At 38.9% G+C, this 23,017-nt stretch overlaps 1 long non-coding RNA gene across 1 annotated transcript in view; it reads right to left on the bottom strand.

Moving 5' to 3' along the window:
• Nucleotides 1-3,329: 3,329 nt before the first annotated feature.
• Nucleotides 3,330-23,017, bottom strand: part of LOC102481157 (uncharacterized) — a 75,243-nt gene continuing 55,555 nt past the window's right edge. The window contains exon 4 of the long non-coding RNA XR_337480.3: nt 3,330-3,378. This is a non-coding gene — a long non-coding RNA (uncharacterized LOC102481157). The remainder of the gene's footprint in view (nt 3,379-23,017) is intronic.

Raw genomic sequence — 23,017 nt, 5'->3', positions numbered from 1 at the left:
ATGGATTTGGGAAAGAATGGGCCTAACTATGGCATCTCCTGAAACTCCATATAATGTTTTTCATATTCAACTAATGCTTTCTTCTTTTAATATGTCTTTTTTTTTAAATCATGTTTATTGGTTCATTTAACCAATGAGTAAGACAGACAGAGAAAGAGCACTCCAACAGTTTTTTCTTTTTTCTTTTTTTTTTGAGAGAGGTTTTTTGCTCTAGGGCATGTGCGGTCGCCAGACAGACAGAGACAGACAGAGAGACAGAAAGCGAGAAATCACCCCCCAGGGGGGATGGCCATGCTGCAATCCCTTCTCCTCCATTCTCCTCTCGGGATCTTGGGCACGCACGCACACGCGCCCGGCGGGAGTTTAAGCTGCCAGGTATGGGACTTGAATCGTGGTTGACTACATGGGTGCCCAGCGACATAGCCATTACGCTAACTGCTGGTTCCCCCAAACAGGTGGGGTTTTTTTGTTTGTTTGTTTGTTTGTTTTAATTTTTAGCTTCAATCCACCCCCAGCCTTTAGCCAGCCCAGATTATGGGCAAGCCTGTTACTAGTGTAATCTAGGAAGTTTCCAGATTTGAACCAGGAACCCTATCCTTGTAGGCATCATAGAGCACTACATTTTACTGCTGCACCACCATCTTGTCCCCATCTCTTGCTTATTTTCCCCAGTAAATTCTTTACCCATATTACTGCACAGTCTCTGTCTCTCTCTCTCTCTCACACACACACATTAATTCTCATATACACCCACATACACAGAGGTTTATTGAGAACTGGTCATCTTATCTTATGAGCAAATGAAGCACAGCTTTAATGTATGGGATCCCACAAACAGAGCCAAATACAGTTAGCATTCATAGCTTTAGATATACAATAGTTACAGGAACTCCAGTGTAGCGTAATGAGTGGTGTCATATTTAGAATACCAGTTCTATGGTAACTCACCTGCCTAGATAACTAAGCATGGATCCTTGGGATTTGAAGTTACCCTTAATATCATCAAACTTCTCATGTAAAGATAGGAAAACTGAGGCCCATAAAAGTTATAGAATATGGGGACCAGTAGTTGGCGTAATGGCTATGTCGTTGGACTCCTATGTAGTCAATTGTGGTTTGAGTCCCGGACTTGGTGGCTTAAACTCACGCTGGGAGCATGTGTGTGTGTGCCCAAGATCCTGAGAGGATAATGGAGGAGAAGGGATTGTGGCGTGGCCAACCCCCCTGGGGTCCAATTTCTCGCTTTCTGTGTCTCTGTCTCTCTCTGTCTTTCTGGCAAGTGCCCGTGCCCTATAGCAAAAACCTCTGAAAAACAAATGTTATAGAATATGGGGACCAGCAGGTGACATAATGGTTATGTTGCTGGACTCCCATGTAGTTGACCGCAGTTTGAGTCCTGGACCTGGTGGCTTGAAACTCACACTGGCACATATGCATGCATGTCTAAGACCCCAGGAGGAGAATGGAGGAGAAGGACTGCAGCATGGCCAACAACCCTGGGGGGTGATTTCTCGTTTTCTGTCTTTGTCACTCTCTGTCTTTCTGGTGAGCGCACACACCCTATAGCAAAAACCTCTCAAATAATAATAATAATAATAATAATAATTTTTAAAGTTATAGGATATGACTAAGGTAGTAATATTGGATCATTGAGAAAGCCATGACATATTTGCATAGCAAAATATAGAAAAATACATCATTACTTTCCTGATGACCTGATATTTCGTTATAGATTGTAGAGAGGTCTGAATTCAGCTACATTCCTGTAACAAAAGATTAATGGCATATTCTTCAGTCATCTTTATGGATAGGTCACCACGAGAGGGACTATCTTGTGTGTTTCTCAGTTTTATTACAGTTATTCTTTGAATTGAGTTATTATATTTTGCAAATTATGGTTCCTGAGGCTAGATGATAAAACATGATGCTCTGTGAGGTTCACCCACAAAGGAAGGTTCCAGGCTTATGTTGAAGACCTTGTGGAGTACACAGGGCACGCGAGTACCCTGATCTGGAGCTGACTGAAGCTGGAGTGGATTGTGGTATCAAGACTCCACTGGGCATGCTGTCTCTCGCTCTCTGCCTCTCTTGCTCACTGAAGAAATAAATATATAAACTTTTAAAAAATGTTATGATTCCTGGAAAAAGAAACACTGAAACCATTAATGGTGTAATCACCAATGTTCACTTACATTTGCTCAACTAACTTTGAGCTTGAATTTGTGGAAAATCAGAGAAAGAATTACGAGTGTGGGTATGATCATCAGCTAATCTCAAAGTGATTGTGTAGAAAGCAGACCATTCAGAGTCCACAGCTGTCAACATCGCACAGCCTTTCCAGTGATCAGAGTTGGAACTGGTTTCCTTTATATTCCTCACATTTTATTGTCAGAAGTACAGTTTTAGAAGAGTCTGTGACCTTTTCTACATCCCCACTTCAGGTAAGGGGATAGAGAAGCAAATCTTCCAAGTATAACATAATTTCATAAAGCAAATAAAATGAACACATCAACTGGGTAATATAATCCAAACTATGCTCATTCTGCATAATTTTTTGAAAACAAAATATATCTTATTAACAAATAAAATAGAAATCACACAGAGTCTGGAAGTAGCGGGACAGGTGTCATTAGGTTCTCAGGTTCAGGAAGAAAAAAAAATAAGGACACTGCCTCAAAGCAGCCAGATGGTTCAGAACCTGGACAATTGCCCAGTTGCTGCTTCCACTGCTCAACCCTTCCTCTCTGCCCCTCAGAAATGCGGTTCTCCTAGCTAAACAAATCCTTAACAGTTTGCCATCCATTAGGACTGCTGTAGATGGTGCCTTAGTGGTCCCAGGAGACAGAAGACCAACTGCTAATTACATGTTAACTTTAAAGATTCTGAAAAGCAAGATTTTTAATCATCTGGAACTTTGCATCTTATTTCCATCTCCATAATATTTTATATAATAGGCTAAAGAGGAAAGAGAGCTCGACTCGACAGCATATCTGGAAGAAAATAATGGTAGCACATATATACACACACATATATATGTATTTATATAGAGAATACATACACATATATATATATGTATGTATGTATGTATATATATTAGTTGAGGCAGTTTGTTCTTCACAAAGGGACTCCTAATTGAAACAATCAAACAGTTTCTTTTGTTTATATTCACTTTGCAAAGAAGCATTTCAGAACCAACTGCACTGAACACTTAATTGTGAGGTAAAGAGTATTCCAATCTATTTGTTTAAACTGTATCATACAGACTGCATTTAGAAAAATCTACACCACCCTCTCAGGAGTGCATGAGAAGCCACTTCAGTTTCACAGCTGGTTTTGGTGGTGCGCTGGTGCAGATTACATTCATCACAGAGGCTGAACCTTGTAAGAAATAGGAGATTTCAGCAATTTCAGGCATCGTCCATAAATCTTGTGTAAAATTCAGCAACTAAAGACAGGCTAGCAATGGTACATTTTTCTATTTTAAAGAGAATGTCTTATATATTTAAGTAACAATTATGGGATATGAATGACCCTCTAAACATACCACTTCAATCAAGATAGGATTGTTATTTCAGTCAATATGTCCCTTATCTCTACATGTCTGGTTGTGCCAGGGAAAAATTAAGTCACTGCATACAAGCTTTGTAAACAGAAAAATTACTGTCTTAAAATTCTAAGCTGTATGAGTATTATAATAAAAGCTCTTCTTGGGTAACTCAACTGAATATACTATTTTAGTCTAATAATACTAGGAATGCATTTACTCCTGCTAATCAATTTTTTAAAAGAAAGCTATTCTTCTCATTTTGACTTAAATATAATTTCTTATTGGTTATTAACTTTTAAAATATTTGGCAGCTCATTTACTTCACTTTTTAAAAAAGCTGCTTTCAGCTGTGATAGTAGGGCCAGTTGACACCTGCTGCTCAGCAGGCTGAAGCCACATGGAAGGCCTGGATTTAATTCCCAGTCCATGGTAAAAGCCAAGTGTGGTGATCTGCACATGTAATCCAAGATGCTTGAGAGGGTGAGGCAGGAGAATAGTGAGCTTGTAAACTGTGGTCAACACAGGGAAGCACTGTCTAGAACAGCCAGGATGGGGTGGTGCATACTTGTAATCCCAACTATTTGGGAGATTGAGGCAAGGAGACAGGCACAGGCACACTTTGTAAAAAGAAAAAAAAAGAAAGAAAGAAAGAAAGAAAGAAAGAGGAAGGAAGGAAGGAAGGAAGGAAGGAAGGAAGGAAGGAAGGAAGGAAGGAAGGAAGGAAAAAAGAAAAAGAAAGAAAGAAACCAGGCTGAAAAGGCTGAGAGTTCTCTGCAACCCCTGGTATATAAAACTAAAAGAGAAAGTCTGTCCTTAGTCCTTTGTCCCCATCTGATTCTCGCATCTTCAGAGTTACCCAATCTAGACTGGAGCAGGTTGTGACTGTGGGTAAATCTGGATAGTCCACTCCAGATCAGTGATGTGTCTGAGAGCTCTCCAGTCCCATGTCGGCCTGAGAATTCCCAGACCTTTGGAAGTACAAGCCAGTTTTTAGGACCAGTTGTGGTTATAACTCCTAATTTGTGTCCTCTACAAAAAGAGCTAGGAACTGATAACATCTCTCCATTCAAAGAGGGCCTCCATTTTTGGAACCAGGGAAATTATCTAATATATTTAGAAGTTCGGTCTCAACCTGAAATCCATGGGTGTTAATGTTAGGAATAGCTTGACCTAAGGAAATGTGGGCGTCTTTATTCTGTCATGGCACATGACACAGTTAAATTGTGGTGGCAACTTTGTGTTACTTTTGCACTTTTATGTTCTGTGCATGGGAATCGAGTATTCTGCAACCTATAAACATCCTTTAATCTAGAGATAAGTTAGAGTGGAGGAAAACCTATTTCTTAAACAAGGTATGTCATCTTCCTTTTACCCTCTGTTGGGATAACGATAGTGATAGTTTATGTCTGGTGCTCTGGATCATGTACAATATTCCTAATTTTTCTACTTGATGATAGCCCAACGATATAGGGTGACAAATTGAAAAGCATTTTGCAGTTGAGAAAATAGGATTAATATATTGGTCATGAACTAATAAAGTATCAGAGTAGGAGCCTGAACTCAACATCAGAGATCTGCATTGTGTATGTTCACTTACATATATGATCTGTTATGTTTTCTGAAACTCGTGGGACTATGGTCAACTAGAGAGTCTACACTTGATCACATTCACATTTTTAAAAGACAGAAATAGAGTAAATACAATGTGCACTTGTGTAACAATTAAAACAATAATAATGTAGAGCTGGGACCTCTAAGACCTGCTACCATGAGAATTACATAGCAGTAAACACAAGATTTATTTTCGGATAGTTGGCATATGGTGCTAGTGAGAACAAATATGTAGGTTTGATTTCTCATTTGGACCAGTTGATGTAATTCAGGGAAAAGGCGTATTCCAAAACTGCATGACAGTCCCAGTCAGCCAATTTAGAGATATGTAGCCACAAAGGAATCTAGGTGACAGAATATTGTTGACTTGGTGAAGTGGACAGAAATCAGCCATTCTGCAGATCAATTTTTAATTGTCACTTGGATAGTAACAGTGCTTTTCAAAAATTTCTTTTGTTTCCTCTGGAAGTTTACTGATTTCTTTGGTCTGCAGGTGTTGGAATAATATCATTATGTGGATTTAAACACTTGGAAATTTCTATTTCTTGAATTCCAAGTTCCGTAATTGATACTGACACCATCAAATTCATACAAATTCACAAAAATTCACACACAATTCACACAGTTCATACACAATTCACACGAAGTCATGTACATTCACAGATTTTTTTTTTCTCAATGAGGATTATTGGAATTCTGAAGATTTACAGCTTGTTTCCAACATTACAGTTTGCATGTTTCTTGACAATCCATGCTCAATTCTACCCAGGGGGAAAAATGGGTAACTATGTAAGATGTTGGCTATATTAATTTGTTCTACCACAGAAATCATTTTACTTTAACAAGTATCTCATAAAATCATGTACACAATAAAATTTATTTTTTTTAAATCTCTCTCATTAGGCAAAAGTGAGGCCACAAAATCTGGAAAGGAGAAATTCTCAATAATTCTCAACCTAATATAACTTAGTTTCTCAGATGGATTATGATAATTCTTCGTACTTACCAATTGTCTCATTCATACATGATCACATAGCTCTTACAAGGACATTGAACCTGAAAAAGTGCTAGAGGTAATAAAGAAGACTAAGGTCACATCCTTGCATGTGACATATTGACCAGAGCATCCAGGAAGATAAGATTCTGGATGTGAAGATAATGAGGACCTCTTCCTGTAACTTTCCAGGTTTCTAAACCATTGTTGGTCCTTCCATAGAAAAACTCTTCTTAAGCCTAGTAATTCTTACCCTCTTACTTACATAAAATTCCTCCTGCAGCTGGATACCAAGGCATCTCAAATCTTGTCATCACCTACCTTCCGTGAACATAAAAGCTTCCTGCTATCTAGAATTAGAAACCAATTTCTAAGATTCTGAGCATCTTCTGTATGTCACTGTGCTTTGTGAAAAAAAAAAAAAATCTATGCTCAGCTTAACTGTCCTGCAGCAAAACCTTCCTTCATAACTGATATTCTTGACACCACAATCAAATGTCTAAATTCTCTATGCTTTAGGGATGAATGAGCTATACAGAGAAAACTCCACATGCTGTCTTCACGAGAATTTCCCTGGACTAAGAAACTAGTAATGTCAAGTGAAATGAAAGGAAAGAGAATCAAAGTTTTGTTTATTTTTTAAGGTCTACCACATCGTCCAATATTCTTAGAACATTCTGCACAGGCTCTTAATGTCTAAACTTGGCTAATTATATTTTTTGACTTCATCTTTCAAATCCAATTTTGAAATACAGAATTCATATACATTTTTTTTTCTGAGTAAAGAACATTTACCTTCCCCAAAATAAAAACAGAACTGTTGCTTTTGGGCAGTAAATAAATTTACTTATTCATGAGAGCCATATCTTCTTCTAAAGCATCACAGTAACATTCCCCCATCTCTGTTTTAGAATAATGTTTGTTTTTTTCCCCTTTGACACCTCAGTACTATGGCTTTATGACACAACAGGGTATGCTTAGTTGGTGTGTTAATATCACAGTTTGAATGCGGTAAGCCATGAATTCAAAGGAAAAAAAAACTACAAAGGACCAAAAAGTGTATTACTGGTTGAATAAAGCACATCCTGAGTGGTAATTCAAGTTTTATTTTGTCACTTTATTAATGATACTCATTATGTTATAGGGTATTATATTACAGAAAAGGAATCATGTGCCTCCAACTGTATATGGATAATGCTGCAATTCCATCAAGGCATTCCGGCAACACTGCAAACTACCTGAGCAAAGCTTGAATAGCTTGTTTTCTAGCACCAGAACTCAGAATGGAATAATAGCTCTGATTTCATATACATTGGGGATACATTACATACCACAGTACGTATTTATATCAGTCAGGTACATTAAATGAACACAATTAAAGTGAACTAGTGTGAAGAAATAATCAGTCATTGCCTTATCAAGAGAATCACCACCTTCCTCTTTGGAGGGCCAAATCCCTTCACATTTCTGGTCATCAAAGAATTAGCCATGCCAGAAATAAGAAGGAAACAAATGAATCCTGCTCAAATGAGAGAAGAGGAATTCTTCCCCACGTCAACAAACTACATGACTGTGGAGCTCACCATTTTCTACACTGAGTGAAGGGAACACCCAGGAGTGTGCGGTGTGTCTGCATGCTTTCTATGATGCCAGTGCAGAGGGGTATCTCGACTCTCTTCTGGGGACCATGGACATGCTAACACTTTCCATCAAGATCTGAGACAGCTTGAATGAGCTACAAAATACATCATGGGATCCATTTATTTACAAGTGTGAAAAATACCAAAAAACCATTTTTTTTTTTTTTTTTTTTTTTTTGGAGAGGTTTTCGATATAGGGCACGTGCGCTCACCAGAGAGATAGAAAGCAAGAAATCACCCCCCAGGGGGGATGGCCACACCGCAATCCCTTCTCCTCCATTCTCCTCTCGGGATCTTGAGCATGCACGCACACGTGCCCAGCGTGAGTTTTAAGCCACCGGGTCCGGGACTCGAACCACGGTCGACTACGCAGGAGTCCAGCGACATAGCCATTAAGCCAACTGCTGATCCCAATAAACCATTCTTTGAAGGTGATCACAGCCTACATTAATGCATGAGAAATCATGGAAATCAAAGCGAACATTTATTGAATGTATCCCATGTCCCACACTGGGCTAAGTGCTCTACATGCCTCCTCTCATATAAACCTATGACCCTAAGAATAGGTGTTATTGTTAACACCATTTGCCAAAAGATGAACCTGCAGCTCAGTGTTCAGGTTGCTAGGTTAGGATCCTAATGCGGGTGTCAGAGTTCAATTCTCTAAGTTGCGTTGGCTCTGAAACTACTGTTCACAAGCGTGCTCACATAACAATCCACGGAATACTGTTTTCCTCCGCTTTGCCAAAGTAAGTAGTTATGGCAGGACGAAGCTGCAGAGCACTTCCACATCACTACTTTGTATGCTCTTCCTCATACTTGAATGGAAGAAAACTCTTACCATTACATTTATCCCACTATGGACCATGTTTCCAGAACTTTTGGTTCTTTGAAAAGCCCTCTGCTTGCCTCATGATATTGAAAACAATTTCTCAAGACATATTTTTCTACAGGGTGTTGAAGGGAAACAAAGGGCACTCTGACTTGAAATATGCAAAAAAAGATTTGGGGTAGACAAGTAAAATCCAGAGGGCTGAGATTGTGTGCTGAGAGCTCTGGAGTTTTCTAGGAGGTTAAATGAGGATACACGCTGTCCTTGATGGTTTTCTTCCAGAGAGCTGAACCCATTCTGATTTGGTGCCTGTGAAACCCCTGGATGTTACATGTTAAAATGATCATTCCTGGGTAAAAAGAACCTCTAGGGAGAGTAATGCATCACCTCACACTCTTAAAAAAAAAAAGTCTCACATTTAAAGAGTTGTCATTATAAGCCAGGCAATGTGATAGGCATTTCATACACACTTGTTAATGCAATAACTGAGAGACAGGCTTTATTATCCACATTAACAGATACCCTACTTCTTACAATATTCCAGTAAAGTGTCTTAATTCACATTAGTAAGTGTCTAGAGCAGTGGTCGGAGGAATCCTAAAATTCACTCTTTTTCTACTTATGGAGCTCCCTGAACATTTTTGGAAAGGAAAAGTAGCGCTGAATAGGCACTAAGAACTCGGACGGTTGAGTAGATGGATGAAAAAGGGATTATTTTCCTTGAAAAGTCCACCCCCTTTCAACTTCTGCATTTGTGAATATTTGGGGCAAAACAGAGAACAAACAGGGGTACATAGGCCCATGGGTTTCTTAGTCATATTGGTCAAGCTGGGGAGGAGGTCCTCTCTCGTTTTCTTCCTATTTATTGCCCAGACTAATTTGCCAGGCCCCTAACATTGTACCCAAGGATATGTCTCAAGTAGCTATGCCTTTGGAACTGTTCTTACCAAAAGCTGAAAGTCATGTAACATGAGTATAGAAAAGGAATATGAGAGGCAATCAAAAGTCTGAAGTGGAAAGGGAACAAAAGGCATTTCCCCAGAGCCAGTTTTTAGCTTTTTCTTTATGAAACTGTCCATTAGTTGCCAACTATCTTCTGAATGTAACAACTGTGTTCTTGAATATATGTACAGAAATTTGGGAAGCCTATTTTTTTTAAGATGGGAAGAGTTGCTTGTACAAAGGCTGATGCAGTGAACTGCCTGGGGTTTTGTTTCAGTTAATAACCATAATGAGCTGGAACCCCAGGTTGATGAGAGCCAGGGCCTCTGGTTTTCATTCTACAGCCATCTCTCTCATGCTATCGTTGCTATCACTGCCATTAATACACGGTTTAGGCATGGGACTAAGGCGTCAGGGCAGTAGACCGTGGTTAGAAGCCAGACCTGGGCTCAATGTTCACATCGATCTCTTACTAGTTAAGGGACCTTGGGCCAGTTACCGAACTCACTGTACCTTGGTTTCCTCATTTGCAAGTATTCATAGAAATAACATTGTATGTGAGCTAATATATACAATGCATGACTATTAATGCCTGGCACATAAGTACCACTATGGAAATATTAGTTACTATTTTTAGTACTCCAAATGGAATGGCACTCTGTAGAAATATACCTTGTTTAACTCAAAGAAAACTTGGGCTTGCTCCTTCCCACATAGGAGATTTCTAGGAGGAGAATCTCCTTATGCGAAAGAAATGTGTGGTCCACGGATCTAAGTTTATTACTCTGAGATTCACCTTCCTTTGGGAATTCCTCCCTGATTTTTTAAATGCTTATTTCCTCTATGAGAGAGAGGCACACAATAAAAAGAGAAAGGCATCCCAAACCTGGTCTTCATTCTACAATGCCACCGCTAGCCTCCACCAGGTGGGATCATGGGCAGGGGTACATGCCCAGTGTGCACAGGGAGACCTCAGGACATGAACCCAGGACGTTCCCACACGCCTTCAGTATCACAGAGTGTCAGCTTTACTGCTCCACCACAGCTGCCCTCTCTCTTATCAAGTATCAACATCATTCCCCCGGCCTGAGGGGATACCGCTTCCTTGGAAATACTATTCTAAAACTAGGGCATGAGAACAGCTAAGGGTGCTATTACCTTGTAACACGAGCTGAGATGAGGCTGCTACACAACTAGATTTGTTTTTTTTTTTTTTTAGAGGCTACTAGTAAGAAGAGCGAAGTCTGCACAGACTATTTCCACACTGCCCGATATAATGGCCATTAGCCACGTGCGGCCACTGAGCCTTCAACCGTGGCTGATCTAAATTAAGATGTGAGCTAAGACACCCTGAATCTTAAAGAAACACTGAAATATTTTAAATATCTCAATGATCTCAATGATTTTTATATTGATTACAGGTAGAAATTCTATTTTGAACTTACTGGGCTAAAATGAATAAATTAAAATTAATTTCACCCTTTTTTCTTTGTGTCTTATGCCATGAGAGGCTTGAGAGACAGGGCATGAGAGAGAAAGCACACCCCCATTTCTATCTTTTTAAAATGTGCTTCTAGAACATCTAAAATTGTAATTTACATATGTGGCTCACTATATGGTTGGTTTAAATTAAGGTATATCAGCCTTCAAGCCCATCTCTGACTCACTCTGTGTTTGGGCAAAGGTAACAGACGACAACAGGTGAGAAATGATAAATTCTGAGTAACAGAGTCAATGAGGTCTTCTGCCACTCCTGGTATTCTTCCACTCCTTTCTACACAGGTAAGAAGTTACTTTTGGTGAGGACCTAAAATACGTACTCTAAACAGAAAACATTGTGTCCTAGAGCCCCTTTTCCAATCCCATAGTTACAATAATTACCTGACCCAGCCTCAGAGCCAGGCAGGTCTCTTCTCTCCAGGTCCCCGCACCCATGAATCATGTCCAGTTCTAACCCAGAACTGCTGATTCACAGTGGACAGCCCACACAGCCCTGCCAGCCACACATTCCTCTGATAAATGAGAGTAGAAATGGTAAAGCAGGGAGTTAGTGGTCACCATTCAGGTCTGAGCAAAATCCAGAAAGAGCACTGTCCTGCCCTCCACTGCTTTGGTGAGTCACAGATATAGCCATCATTTAGAGAATTGGGCCTTCTCCCGCCCAACTCGAAAGGGTAAGGAGGTGCCGGGGCCTCTCACCTCTTTCTCTAAGCAGCTTTACATAGTCCAGTGTAGATCCATAGAAGAATAATTAAGCTGTAGGTCTTTTTCAAAATAGCTTCATTCCAGTTTCAGGTATCCATGTTATTAGACAAACATCAGCACATGCAATCTAAGACATCCACACAGAACAGAGGCCTATTGATGAAACACTGAGATCCAAAGGCACATAATGTTGAATTCATGTAAAAGCTCCAGTGAGACATTACGAAAGCGCACTCCATTTTTCAGCATCTACTTTGCCTTTCATTCTAAATGTATCCATTATAAAGCCTTTTAAAGTAAAGCAGAGTATAAATGCTAAATTAAAACAAAAGCCTTTGTTCATTCAGCAGATGCTGACCAAAAACCATCCACAGACCAAGGATGGAAATTAGACACAGGTATTTTCTTTAATGTCTAATGAAGAAAATGGAGCCCTTCATCATCACAGTAACATATGCTATGTGTCATAATGAAGGCAGCCATAAGCATACTACATTAAGTTGGTTAAGTTGTGAGTGTGGACTTTGCTAAATACCATTGTTTAAGGAGAGAATAATAAAAGAAAAATGAACAAAAACATTGAAAAAAGAAACTTCTCAAAATTCCAACTCCATTCTCAAAACACTTTCCTTCTTCTTCACTGAGAAAATCTAGATCATCAAAGGATATTTTTATACATCAACTTCATATGCCCCCCACAAACAAACTCACTGTTGGGTTCACACCCTTTTATCTACCATCGTCCAACATCAAAGAATAAGGTATCCTTCCCAAAGCTGTCTTCACATAAACACATGTAAAATAATCATCCCTTCACTCCTCTCCACTCCAACCTTTTCCCAGCATTTTCCCAAGGCTCGTAAGAATGCGACTCAAGAGTCATCTAATAAAATCTCTCGCTTGTGATCACATATTTCTTTATTTACTGAGTTTTCAGTCAGAATAGTCAAAAGATTAGTCTACCCTACCCACTCTCTTAGTTTCTCCCTAGAAGTTCTGTCCTCACCACTTTACTGAAAATACTCTGCAAGCACATCAACAACTATCTAGTCAACAAATGCAATAGAAATCTTGTTAATTCCTCAAAGTTGAAGTGATTATGGAGAATGACAAGATAAGGAGTTGATTATTAAAAGTAATGGGACCAGCAGTTAGCGTAATGGCTATGTCACTGGACTCCCACATAGTCGACCGTGGTTCGAGTCCCGGACCCGGTAGCTTAAACTCACGCTGGGCACGTGAGCGTGTGTTCCCGAGATCCCAAGAGGAAAGTGGAGGAGAAGGGATTGCGGTGTGGCCATCCCCCCTGGGGGGTGATTTCTCGCTTTCTGTCTCTCTGTCTCTCTCTGTCTGTCTGGCGAGCGCACGCGCCCTATAGCAAAAACCTCTCAAAACAACAACAACAAAACAAAAAACAAACAAACAAAAAAAAACTCTGACTTGAAGTCTACATTCTTTTGTGAGACTTAATATGTATTTTTCCTTAAAGGAGAAAGGAGTAGTATGTTTTACTGGCCAGCATAATTGATCCAGCATCTTAGGAGAGAGTGCCATATGCACAATAATTTTCCACTGAAAAGCTTGCTGGCTAAGAATACAATTATGTCAGCAACAAAACAAATACAGGTGAAAAAAATGGATCGTGGGGAAAGTCATGACACATTTTTGCATAGAAAAATAAGTCTTGACTTTCCTGACAACCTAATAGAGAAACTATATAGTTAATATAAAATGTTTAAATTCATACAACCTAAGTTTCTACATCATCAATTAAATTTTGAAGTTTCCAGAGCAGCCTAATACTACAAGTGAGAATGAACTTACTTCCTTACGTGACATTCTGTGCTACTATGGAACCAATCCAATGATTAGAAATCTCTTCAATTGTGTAAACATGTACAAAAAAGTCTGTATACCCATAACTCCAAAAGATAGCTGTTCAATTGCTCAGTAACATTTTGTATTTCTTGCACTTTTCCATGATATGAATGTGTCTTCCCAAAACTCATGTGTTGAATTTGGTGAGCATTATAATGGTGCTGAGAAGGTTGAGACCTAATCTGATTATGGTGTCAAAACATGGGGTCTTTGGGAGGCAGCAGAATTAGAGGAAGTCATCTGGGTGGGGCCTCCGTGATTGCCTCTTGGTAGCCTTATGAGAAGACCAGACACATGGATGCTCTGTGTTTGCCCTTAACACTATGTGATTCCCTGTGCTGCCTCTGTGGGGACTCCCCACCAGCAAAAAGACACTCATCAGAAATGGTCTCTTAACTTTAGACCTGAACCATGAACTAAATCTCTGCTCTATAAATGACCAAGACTAGGTGTTTATGTTATCAGCTACTGAGAACAAGCTAATTCACACTTCTTTTCAGGATAAAACAAGTCTATGTCCTTATTTGAACCTGTAAGATCTGGTTTCTAGGCCTTTTGATATCCAGATTGTGAAGGCTTAGGGAATGGCCCTTGTTGATTAGATACCATCCATAATCTTTGTTCTCATCCTGAGGTACGCTTCTATCTTTTACCTCAACTCTCTAGGTCATCTGTCTTCTCAATGTCTTCCTAATGTTATTCATTCTGTCTAGAATGACCACCTTTTAATTCTCCTAGAGAATGCTTCATTTTTTAAAATATATTTTTATTATAGGGTGCATGTGTTTGCTGGAAAGACATAGACAGAGAGACAGAAAGTGAGAAATCACTCCTCAAGGGGGATAGCCATGCCACAGTCGCTTCTCCTCTATTCTCCTCTTGGGATTCTGGGCATGCACACGCACCCTCAAGCCACCAGGTCTCGGACTCCAACCAGTCAGGCACGTGGAAGTCCAGTGCCGTAACCACTCCTCCACCTTCTGGCCCCTCTTCTAATGAACTCTTATCATTACTCAACATCCAGTTCAAGTATAACTATCCCTGTTCTTCAAGGCAGCTTTCGCTATACCTCCTTCATGTAACCAGTACTTCTTTTACACTTATAACCCTTAAATGTATCGTTCCCATTATGGTAAATATCAGAAGGGTTGGAATCTTATTCACTTTTGTATTCGCAATGCCTAGTATGATTCTTCATGTAAAATTCAATCAATGTTTTTAAAATTCATGTTTAAGTGTGATACCACACATGGAACACAATACTCCAGTGCAGAGTAAAGGGAATATTACATTATTCGATCTGCATGCTTCATGTTCATGGAAGTGTTCTTTTTTTCTTCCACTGACTTTTTATTTCAATATCTTTTATACATTCAATCACATATGTTACTTAGCTTGCAAAGTGAATATTCCAACATGCATACATTTCTCACCAGTCCAGTTGAGAATACTATACACGTTATCTTCAATAGATAATAACCCATTTATTTGTCCCATAAATGCCTTGCCTCTCTATTTTTCTCCTCAATGTCCTTTTTTATTTGCTTTGTTTGCTTGTTTGTGAGGTAGCTCCAGTTTACTCATACTGTCTTTTTACACATCCCCTGTTCTTTTCCCCCAGAATTGCAGTTAAACCAGTCTCCATTCTCAGTTCTTAGCAACAGAAACTGACTCTGCCTAATTTAGTCAGAAGATAAAAGTAGTTGTTGAAAGGTGTTGTATAGCTCACAGATGCAACTGGAAATCTGGAATTTAGAAAACAGTCAGGAGCAGGGGAGGCAAGGCAGCTAGAAGCACAGCCAAAACCCTGGGGAACATCGACATTTAAATGGCAGATGGAAGAAAAAAGCCCAAGAAGGAAAACTGAGAAGGAGCCATCAAAGATGCTTAAGGAGATCCACAATAATTTCAAAGCCACAGATACTAAAAGACTAGAGAAGAGAGGGTGCAAATGCTGTAGAGATTTAATAAAATTGTGACTACACATCTCTGAGTTGATGTTTTAACATTTTCTGTAGAGTCAATCTCAGTTGAGTCCTCATCACGACAATTATTTAATTTTCCTTGGCCAGTTCATACTTCTTCCCTCAGTGGAAATTCCAAACCTTTGATTTCTTCAAGACTCCATTCAAAATATTATCAGATGGCCTTCCCTTACATTTCACAGGCAAAAATGAGAGTGTCTAGTATAATCATTCCCTCACCTCAGCTTTCAAAATTATTTGTATCCACTATGAGCCTTACTGCTTTGCATTTTGACCAAGGCTATTAGTTTAAATTATGCTCTTAACCACCTTTCATGTCATTCTGGATCTTGTATTATTAACTGTCACCCTTACATAGCTTTTCTTTTCCTTAAATTAAGAAATGTTCCAGTGATTTTTTTTCATTTGTTTATAGATAACTTAATAGGTTATATAGAATAATACATTTGAGAATATAGGGAAACTGGGACCAGCAGTTAGTGTAATGGCTATGTCGCTAGACTCCCATGTAGTCGACAGCAGCTCAAGTCCCGGAGCTGGTGGCTTAAACTCACACCAGGCGCGTGTGCGTGCGTGCCCAAGATCCCGAGAAGAAAATGGAGGAGAAGGGATTGCGGTGTGGCCATCCCCCCTGGGGTGGGGATTTTTCACTTTCTGTCTGTCTGTGTCTCTCTGCCTTTCTGGCAAGCGCACATGCTCTATAACAAAAACCTCTCAAAAAAAAAAAAAAGAATATAGGGAGACAGTTAAGGGCCTTTGTACTGGCCTAGTGAGGAGATCATAAATTTATGAATTAGAAATTAGTAGTAGTGACAGGAGGGTTGAAAAAGTTCAATAATTAATTAGGATATAACTCAGTGTAGTGATTAATATTGTTACATTTTACCAGACTAATAGCCTATCAGTACCATGCATCACTGAATGGCTCTACTGGAACCACTGTGGCCAACTGTCCCAGATGCTACCACCTCCTGCAGGATGAAGTTTTCACTGTCTTCTTCTACTGAGTCACTAACTTCAGACTTAAAGTCTTGTACTAGCACATCTTATCGGCCAACACAAGGTCAGATACCTATTTTCAAACTGCTTACAAATATTGCCCCAGGAAAGCAAGCATTTGGCATTTTGAGCTTCTGAATAGAGGAAAACTACCTTAACGTTGGACAAAGAATTAGATACTGAAGGGAAAATAAGAATGTGATTTATAGTCACACCATGGATTTTTTAATTTAAAGGCAAAATTTTCTGTCAATTCCTTTAAGTAGATTTTTCAGTGTTTTTATCCATAATTTTAACCTTTTATCTTTTTTCCACTTTAAACATGTTCTGACTTTTTGTTACCCACTCCCCAAGTTTATAACCACTCACACATGAAATGAAAATGCCTATCTTAACACAAGCCCCCAGCAAAACTGTATAGGGCAAAGACAAAAATGAAGCTCTAATAAACATCCAAATAAAGACCCTCAAGTTTTAATCTTTTTTTTTTTTTAACTTGCTGCTGCCAGAGGACATGAGCACTAACCAGAGAGAGACAAAGAGAGAGGGTAAGCAAGACAGCACTCCTTCCTATTCCCCATGGAGGACGGTCATGCCACAATCCCTTCTCCTCCATTTCTCCCCTAGTTTCAGGATTTGGGGCACATCTGGCACATGTACTGAGAACATTTCCCAAGCCACCAGCCTGGGCCCAAATTGCGTAGTGGGCCATGTGGGATCCAGTTGCCACAGCCAGGATGCCAAGGGCTGGCTCTGAGGTTAATCCTAATCAACTCCTACTGAGAGAGCCATTCAATGTGCTATAAAGATGCTTAACTGTGCCATTATCTAGCCTTCCGTTGTTTACCTTATTCCAAGTCAAGTATTTCGAACTCTCATAGTAGAGGGCCCGACTAAACACCAGATATACCTCGTTGACAATATTCTCTTAACTTACTAAGATGGCAGAGCTACCAAAAATGAGAGAATAGGATCATTTTAGTTTTTGTTGTTGCTGTTGTTGTTGTTGATGTTGTTTTTCATATTAGTAAACCATGAATGGAAAATTAGAATGAAAGGAGACATCTTATGGGGGAAATGGATAAAAGAAGAGTCTCTTAGTGTACATATAATATTAAAAAGATCAGAACATCAGCACTGACACAAAGTGGAGAGTCCACCAATAGAGAAGCAAAAGAGGCAAAATGACCTGATGATCTATTAGTTTACCCATTGGTGTAAAGTGCCATTAAAAAAAAAAAGATGTTTCAAATAAAAACTGTGGTTAGAGGCTCTGGAGCAAAATGTTTCCCAGAAATTATTTGCCCCAAACTTAATACTTTGAAAACCAACAGGTGTCAACTAATTCATGACTTCAGAGGGGAACCCAGAACTGCTGGCAACAGGCCCTATACCTTTAGACTCACAATTTGTCCCAACCGGGGTCCCCTGCAGCTTCAGAACTGGCACACCAGGCGACAGCTCTGTAGCAAAATGCTTTTTCAAACTGCATTTTTTTTCAGCAGTTAAATCTGAGCTGTAACATTTGGCAGGTTTCCTTGCTAACATTTGGCAATAATTGTTTATCAAATGCTAACAAGGAATGCTGCCAAATGTAACAGCTCTGACTGAACCATCTAAAATATAATACCGAGGCAAAAGTCTACAGACATGTGCTCAATCCTTTCTGACTAATCCTAGAAATAGGATACTGTGCCCTTGGTCATCAGACCATGCTGCACCACAGCAGGGATGCACAAGGGACCAGATTCTCTTTCCTCTGCACAGAGCATTATTTCCCTTGGTTTCTAAGAGAGCTTGTGAGAGAAACATGCCCAGTACACATAGATGGGAATTTATAACAGGCTAGAGATCACATATATTATAACCTTGTCAATTGGATGCAAATTTGTAGAAGATCAGGGAGAAAACCAAGGCTGAATTAATTGATGGGAAAATCATCTTTCAAGCATGCTGGTCCCCTGACTATTTTGTGTTATCCCCTTGAAGGCCACATTCTTGTGTCCATTGGGTTCCTTTCTTCTATATCTCTGCACAGTGCAGGGCTAACCTTCTCCTCTTTACAAATCCCAATCTTTGAAGAGTTAGATCAAGTGTCACCTCTAGGAAGCCTTCCCTACTTCACCTTCACATGATTCTTTGCCTGCTTTCTCATGTTATTAATCCTTTTATTTTGAACCTTTATTGCCTGAGGTGTAATTTGGCACTTGCTTCTCCGCCTCCTTGCTACCATTCTTCTCTAGGCAGCTGAGTACTTTAAGTCTTAACTTTTCCCAATCAGCTTCCTAAACCCTTGAGGGAAGGATCCGACTGCTTAACTCACAAAATTTCTAATATAGAGTTGAAATTTTATACTTATGACTTTGTGAGTAGTCTTAGGGTACAAGTAATGGAACAAATGCTTTTTGAGTGATTTAGAAGTACTCATTTACATCCTAATACCTGTATCTGATATGCTAACTCTAAAGTATGCTTAGCTATTCATCAAAATAGATTTTTTCCCAGGTAATTTTAGCTTATGTTAGCTAAATTTGGATAGCTAGATATATGTGAAAGGAATCAAATTGCTTTGCTTCTAGAGAATTCTATGATTCAAACTTTCAAACATTCAGTAATCTTATAGTGAGTTTGAACTATGTGCTGCTTAGCTAGGCCTTGGCATATAAAAATGGGAGAGAAACTATTCTATTTTGCATCTCCCCATTCCCTCAAAACACATCCTTAACAATGACAATATATGATCAAAATAGCAAAAAATAATTCAATATTAGTTGAGGAATAGAAAAATAACTTACTGGGTTTTTTTTTTTTAATGTTTATGGAAGATTTTTCAGTGAAGATCTCCTCCAAAGATTTTTTAGACCGAGTTCCTATTTAATACAAATGAACACTCACATTTGACCCATACAGAAGTCACACACAGTACCACAGTCCAAAGGACTTAGAAAGTAGTTCATGGGAATAGAACAGTTCAAACAAACAAATAAAAACAAGGTTCTCATCTCTGCTCTAAATCTATGGCAAAAACATTTCTAAATGCATGATGTTGGCATTGCTGGTAAAATACCTCTAAATTCTAAGTACTCCCTGCTTTGTCATTTAATAGCTAAGAATAATTGGATAGTTTAATTAAGTTCTCCAATAGTCAGATTCCACATATGTAAAATGAGGATAAAAATGCCTTTCTTGATGTATGTCAAAGCCTCTGCCAATACTCTTTCAGAGTCTACATCTAATATCAATGAATCTCTTGTTTAAGAAACTAATGAAGACAACGGAGTTACAAGGAGGTTAAGGTCAAGTAAGGACATACGATAATAACTTTAAATTTTAGTTTTTCATTAAAAATTGATCATTTTACTTTACATTGTGCTCAGGAATAAAAGAATACTCAGGTAGAGTTTTCCTCATACCATTCCAAAAGACTACTGGGTGTGGCTTACACAAGGCTCCCAGTCATGTGGTAGCTTGCCTAGTCAACCTTAACTCTCTATGAAAAAGACCCATATACAAATGGATTTTCAGTCCAATAAATGTGGACAAGTCTTTTTGGATCAGTCCCAATATAGACTGATTCATATACTTGTTAGGGTTTGGCCTTTCTCACATACTACATGGGTTAAATTGTTTTAACCTCTTCAAGCTGAGCTTTTCTCTGAACTTAACCAAGTTCAGCTTAAATTCAGAAGATAGGAAACCATATTGCCCTTCCTGGTGGAGAAAGGTAGAGTTTGTGTTAGTCCAAGAACAACCAGGAATTTGCTTTTTTACTAAAAAATGAGACCATCATGGCTTACACAGAGCCTCTGCTCAGAAGAGCATCTCCTCATTATTTTTTCAACAGATGTCTTGGTGAAGCATATTTTACTATTTATGTTAGTCTTCTGTAAAACATCTGAGAAAATTCAGAATAACAATGAAAAATGATTGTGTTCACAAAATCAAGTAAATCCAATAATATTTCTGACAGAATTGATTACAATAATGTCAAATGCCCCTCTCCACTCTCTTTGAAAGTTATTTCAAACATAAAGATAATGAAATATGTTGCCTGTCACTTGTAAATTGTGTGCTGAAAGTCTAAAGAGATAATTTAAAGATTTCCAGGTAGAACAACACATTTGCTTTATTTTATTTGTCAAGGAAATATATTAGTTAGGAACTTTCTGCTGTGGAAGTTGGAAGCCCCAAGAGAGGTACAGACATTTAAATTACAATATGAAATTTCTTCAGGGGTCAAAACTCCTTCAATGTAGAGGCTTCCATATATGTAGCAGGGGTGGACAGGGATAGGATCAGATATTAGGTAATATCCCCATAAAATGTCAGGGATTTTTGTTGTATTGGTATAGCACATAGTGGTTAATTACAAAAAGTATTAGCATTAAAATGCCTGGGACTGTTGGTGAGCACACACATCCTACAGCAAAAACTAAAATAAATAAATCAGCGAATAAACAAATAAAATGAGGATTGGATTTTGATTCTGTCACTCATTAGCTATGTGACCTGAGAAAGTTACTTAACCTATCTGAGCTTCAATTTTCTTCTGTAACAATAGACTTCAATAATTACGTCCCTGGTGTGTAAAGTGGATTAAGTGAGATACATGTAAATCACTTCATGATAGGTATCACATAGCAACTGTTCAAAGACAATAGCTATGATGGTCCTTACTGTTGAATGCACCGGTAGCTATAATTGTTACCAAATACAGTCCTCTAAACATATTCCTTCAACATTCGTTTCTGCTATCCCTTATCATTTTAATCCCATAGTTACATAACACTTCTCACAGACTATATGCCTTCCACACTGATTCCCCATTGTACTTTGTGCTAAGAAGCGTATCCTGATTCTGTCTTGGTAGACTTCTATATCTCTGTCTTATCCACTATCTGTAAATCCCACGTGAGTGAGGAGGCCACAACCAAAGTTTCTGATCATCACTAGCTCCTCGTAACGTAGAACCTATCTGTCACAGGGCAAGTGCCCAATGCATAATAGCTACCGATAAATAAATGAGTGTATCATTGAGTTATTTACATATATGAGGAAACTGTGGCTCTGAATAATTCAGCAGACAGCTGAAAATCAAAGTCACTTAACTCAGTAAGCGGAGGAGCTGAAATCTGAACACTGGTCTTCACCAGCCGAGTTCCTGTTCATTTCTCTGCACCTCATTGCCTTGTTGAGCCTAGAGCTGCATGTGGTAGAGCTCTGGAAACCTAACTTACACGTTTTCCTCACAATTTTTCAAAGCACACTTTGCCTCTACGATATTCTTAATGGAATATCAAAGGGGGCAACTTGTAAATCTCAGTTAGTGGAGTCCTTCTGAACACCAACCACTGACATTCAAGCAGTTAGGCAATTATTGCTGCTGGAGATCCAAAGGCCCAACCTGCATGTGACCAGAGCTTCCATCTCCAGTGAATTTACCACCAGGGACCATAAAAAGGAAAGCAGTGAAATGGTAACGTAAGTCTCTGATGGTTAAATGTCACAATAACAGATTTCTACCGCTTAATGTTTGCTGGGGAGGTGAAAGGGAATGTTCCTTGGGAAACGGTAGGAAACAGTTGGTAGTAAAAGCAATTTATACTCGTATGTTTTGCAGTCATCACCAGAAGACATCACCTAGATCTAACGGAGGTGGCATTACATTGCTTAGTTCTTTTAGTACATCCATTGGATCTTCATTTTAATATCTTTATCACTGTATGATAATAAGAAGAATAGACATTTTGTAATGCTTAAATATGCTTCTCACTGCAAGGACCCATCAATTATCTTGTTTGATATGCATGATATTCTTGGGACAACAGAGAAAAGTAACTTTCCCCCCATTTTTGCAGATGAGGTCATTGGAACAGAAAAAAATCCTGAGAGACTTCAGTAAAATCCCAAACACAGACTAAGCCAGAACTGAGCCCGCCTCCCACCTCACAGTCCAGCGCTTCCTCTCTGGCAAACACAAGTCCAAATATTACATGTCCGGTAGCTCCACTGACATTTTGACTTAATTCCAAACTTTTTCAAACATGTCAAGTGTTCAGTGTTTACCACAGAGAAAGAAAATTGGACACAATGCTGACTTTGCACAAACTTTTTCTTTTTTTAAAAGAAAATTCCACAGAGGGGCCACTTTATATCCTTCCTACAATTAGTGGGAGTTTGATTTTTTAAAATCACTATTAGTAAATTTCATAGATTTTATTTAAAAAGAAAACAAACGATACTGAGAAGACTTGGAGGTCTGTCTCCAAATCTGATTACAGTCCAAATGGATACTTAGACTTGGTTCGCAGCCCAGTCTTAACTGTATTTTCCTCATTCGGAGACAGAGTGTCAGTACCTCCCTGGTTGCTGATGTGTGGGATC

Source organism: Tupaia chinensis, unplaced genomic scaffold (genome assembly GCF_000334495.1).
Source record: "Tupaia chinensis unplaced genomic scaffold, TupChi_1.0 Scaffold146687_1, whole genome shotgun sequence".
Taxonomy (NCBI): Eukaryota; Metazoa; Chordata; class Mammalia; order Scandentia; family Tupaiidae; genus Tupaia; species Tupaia belangeri.
The sequence above is the reverse complement of the archived record's forward strand: the minus strand, read 5'-3'. Positions and strand labels throughout refer to the sequence as shown.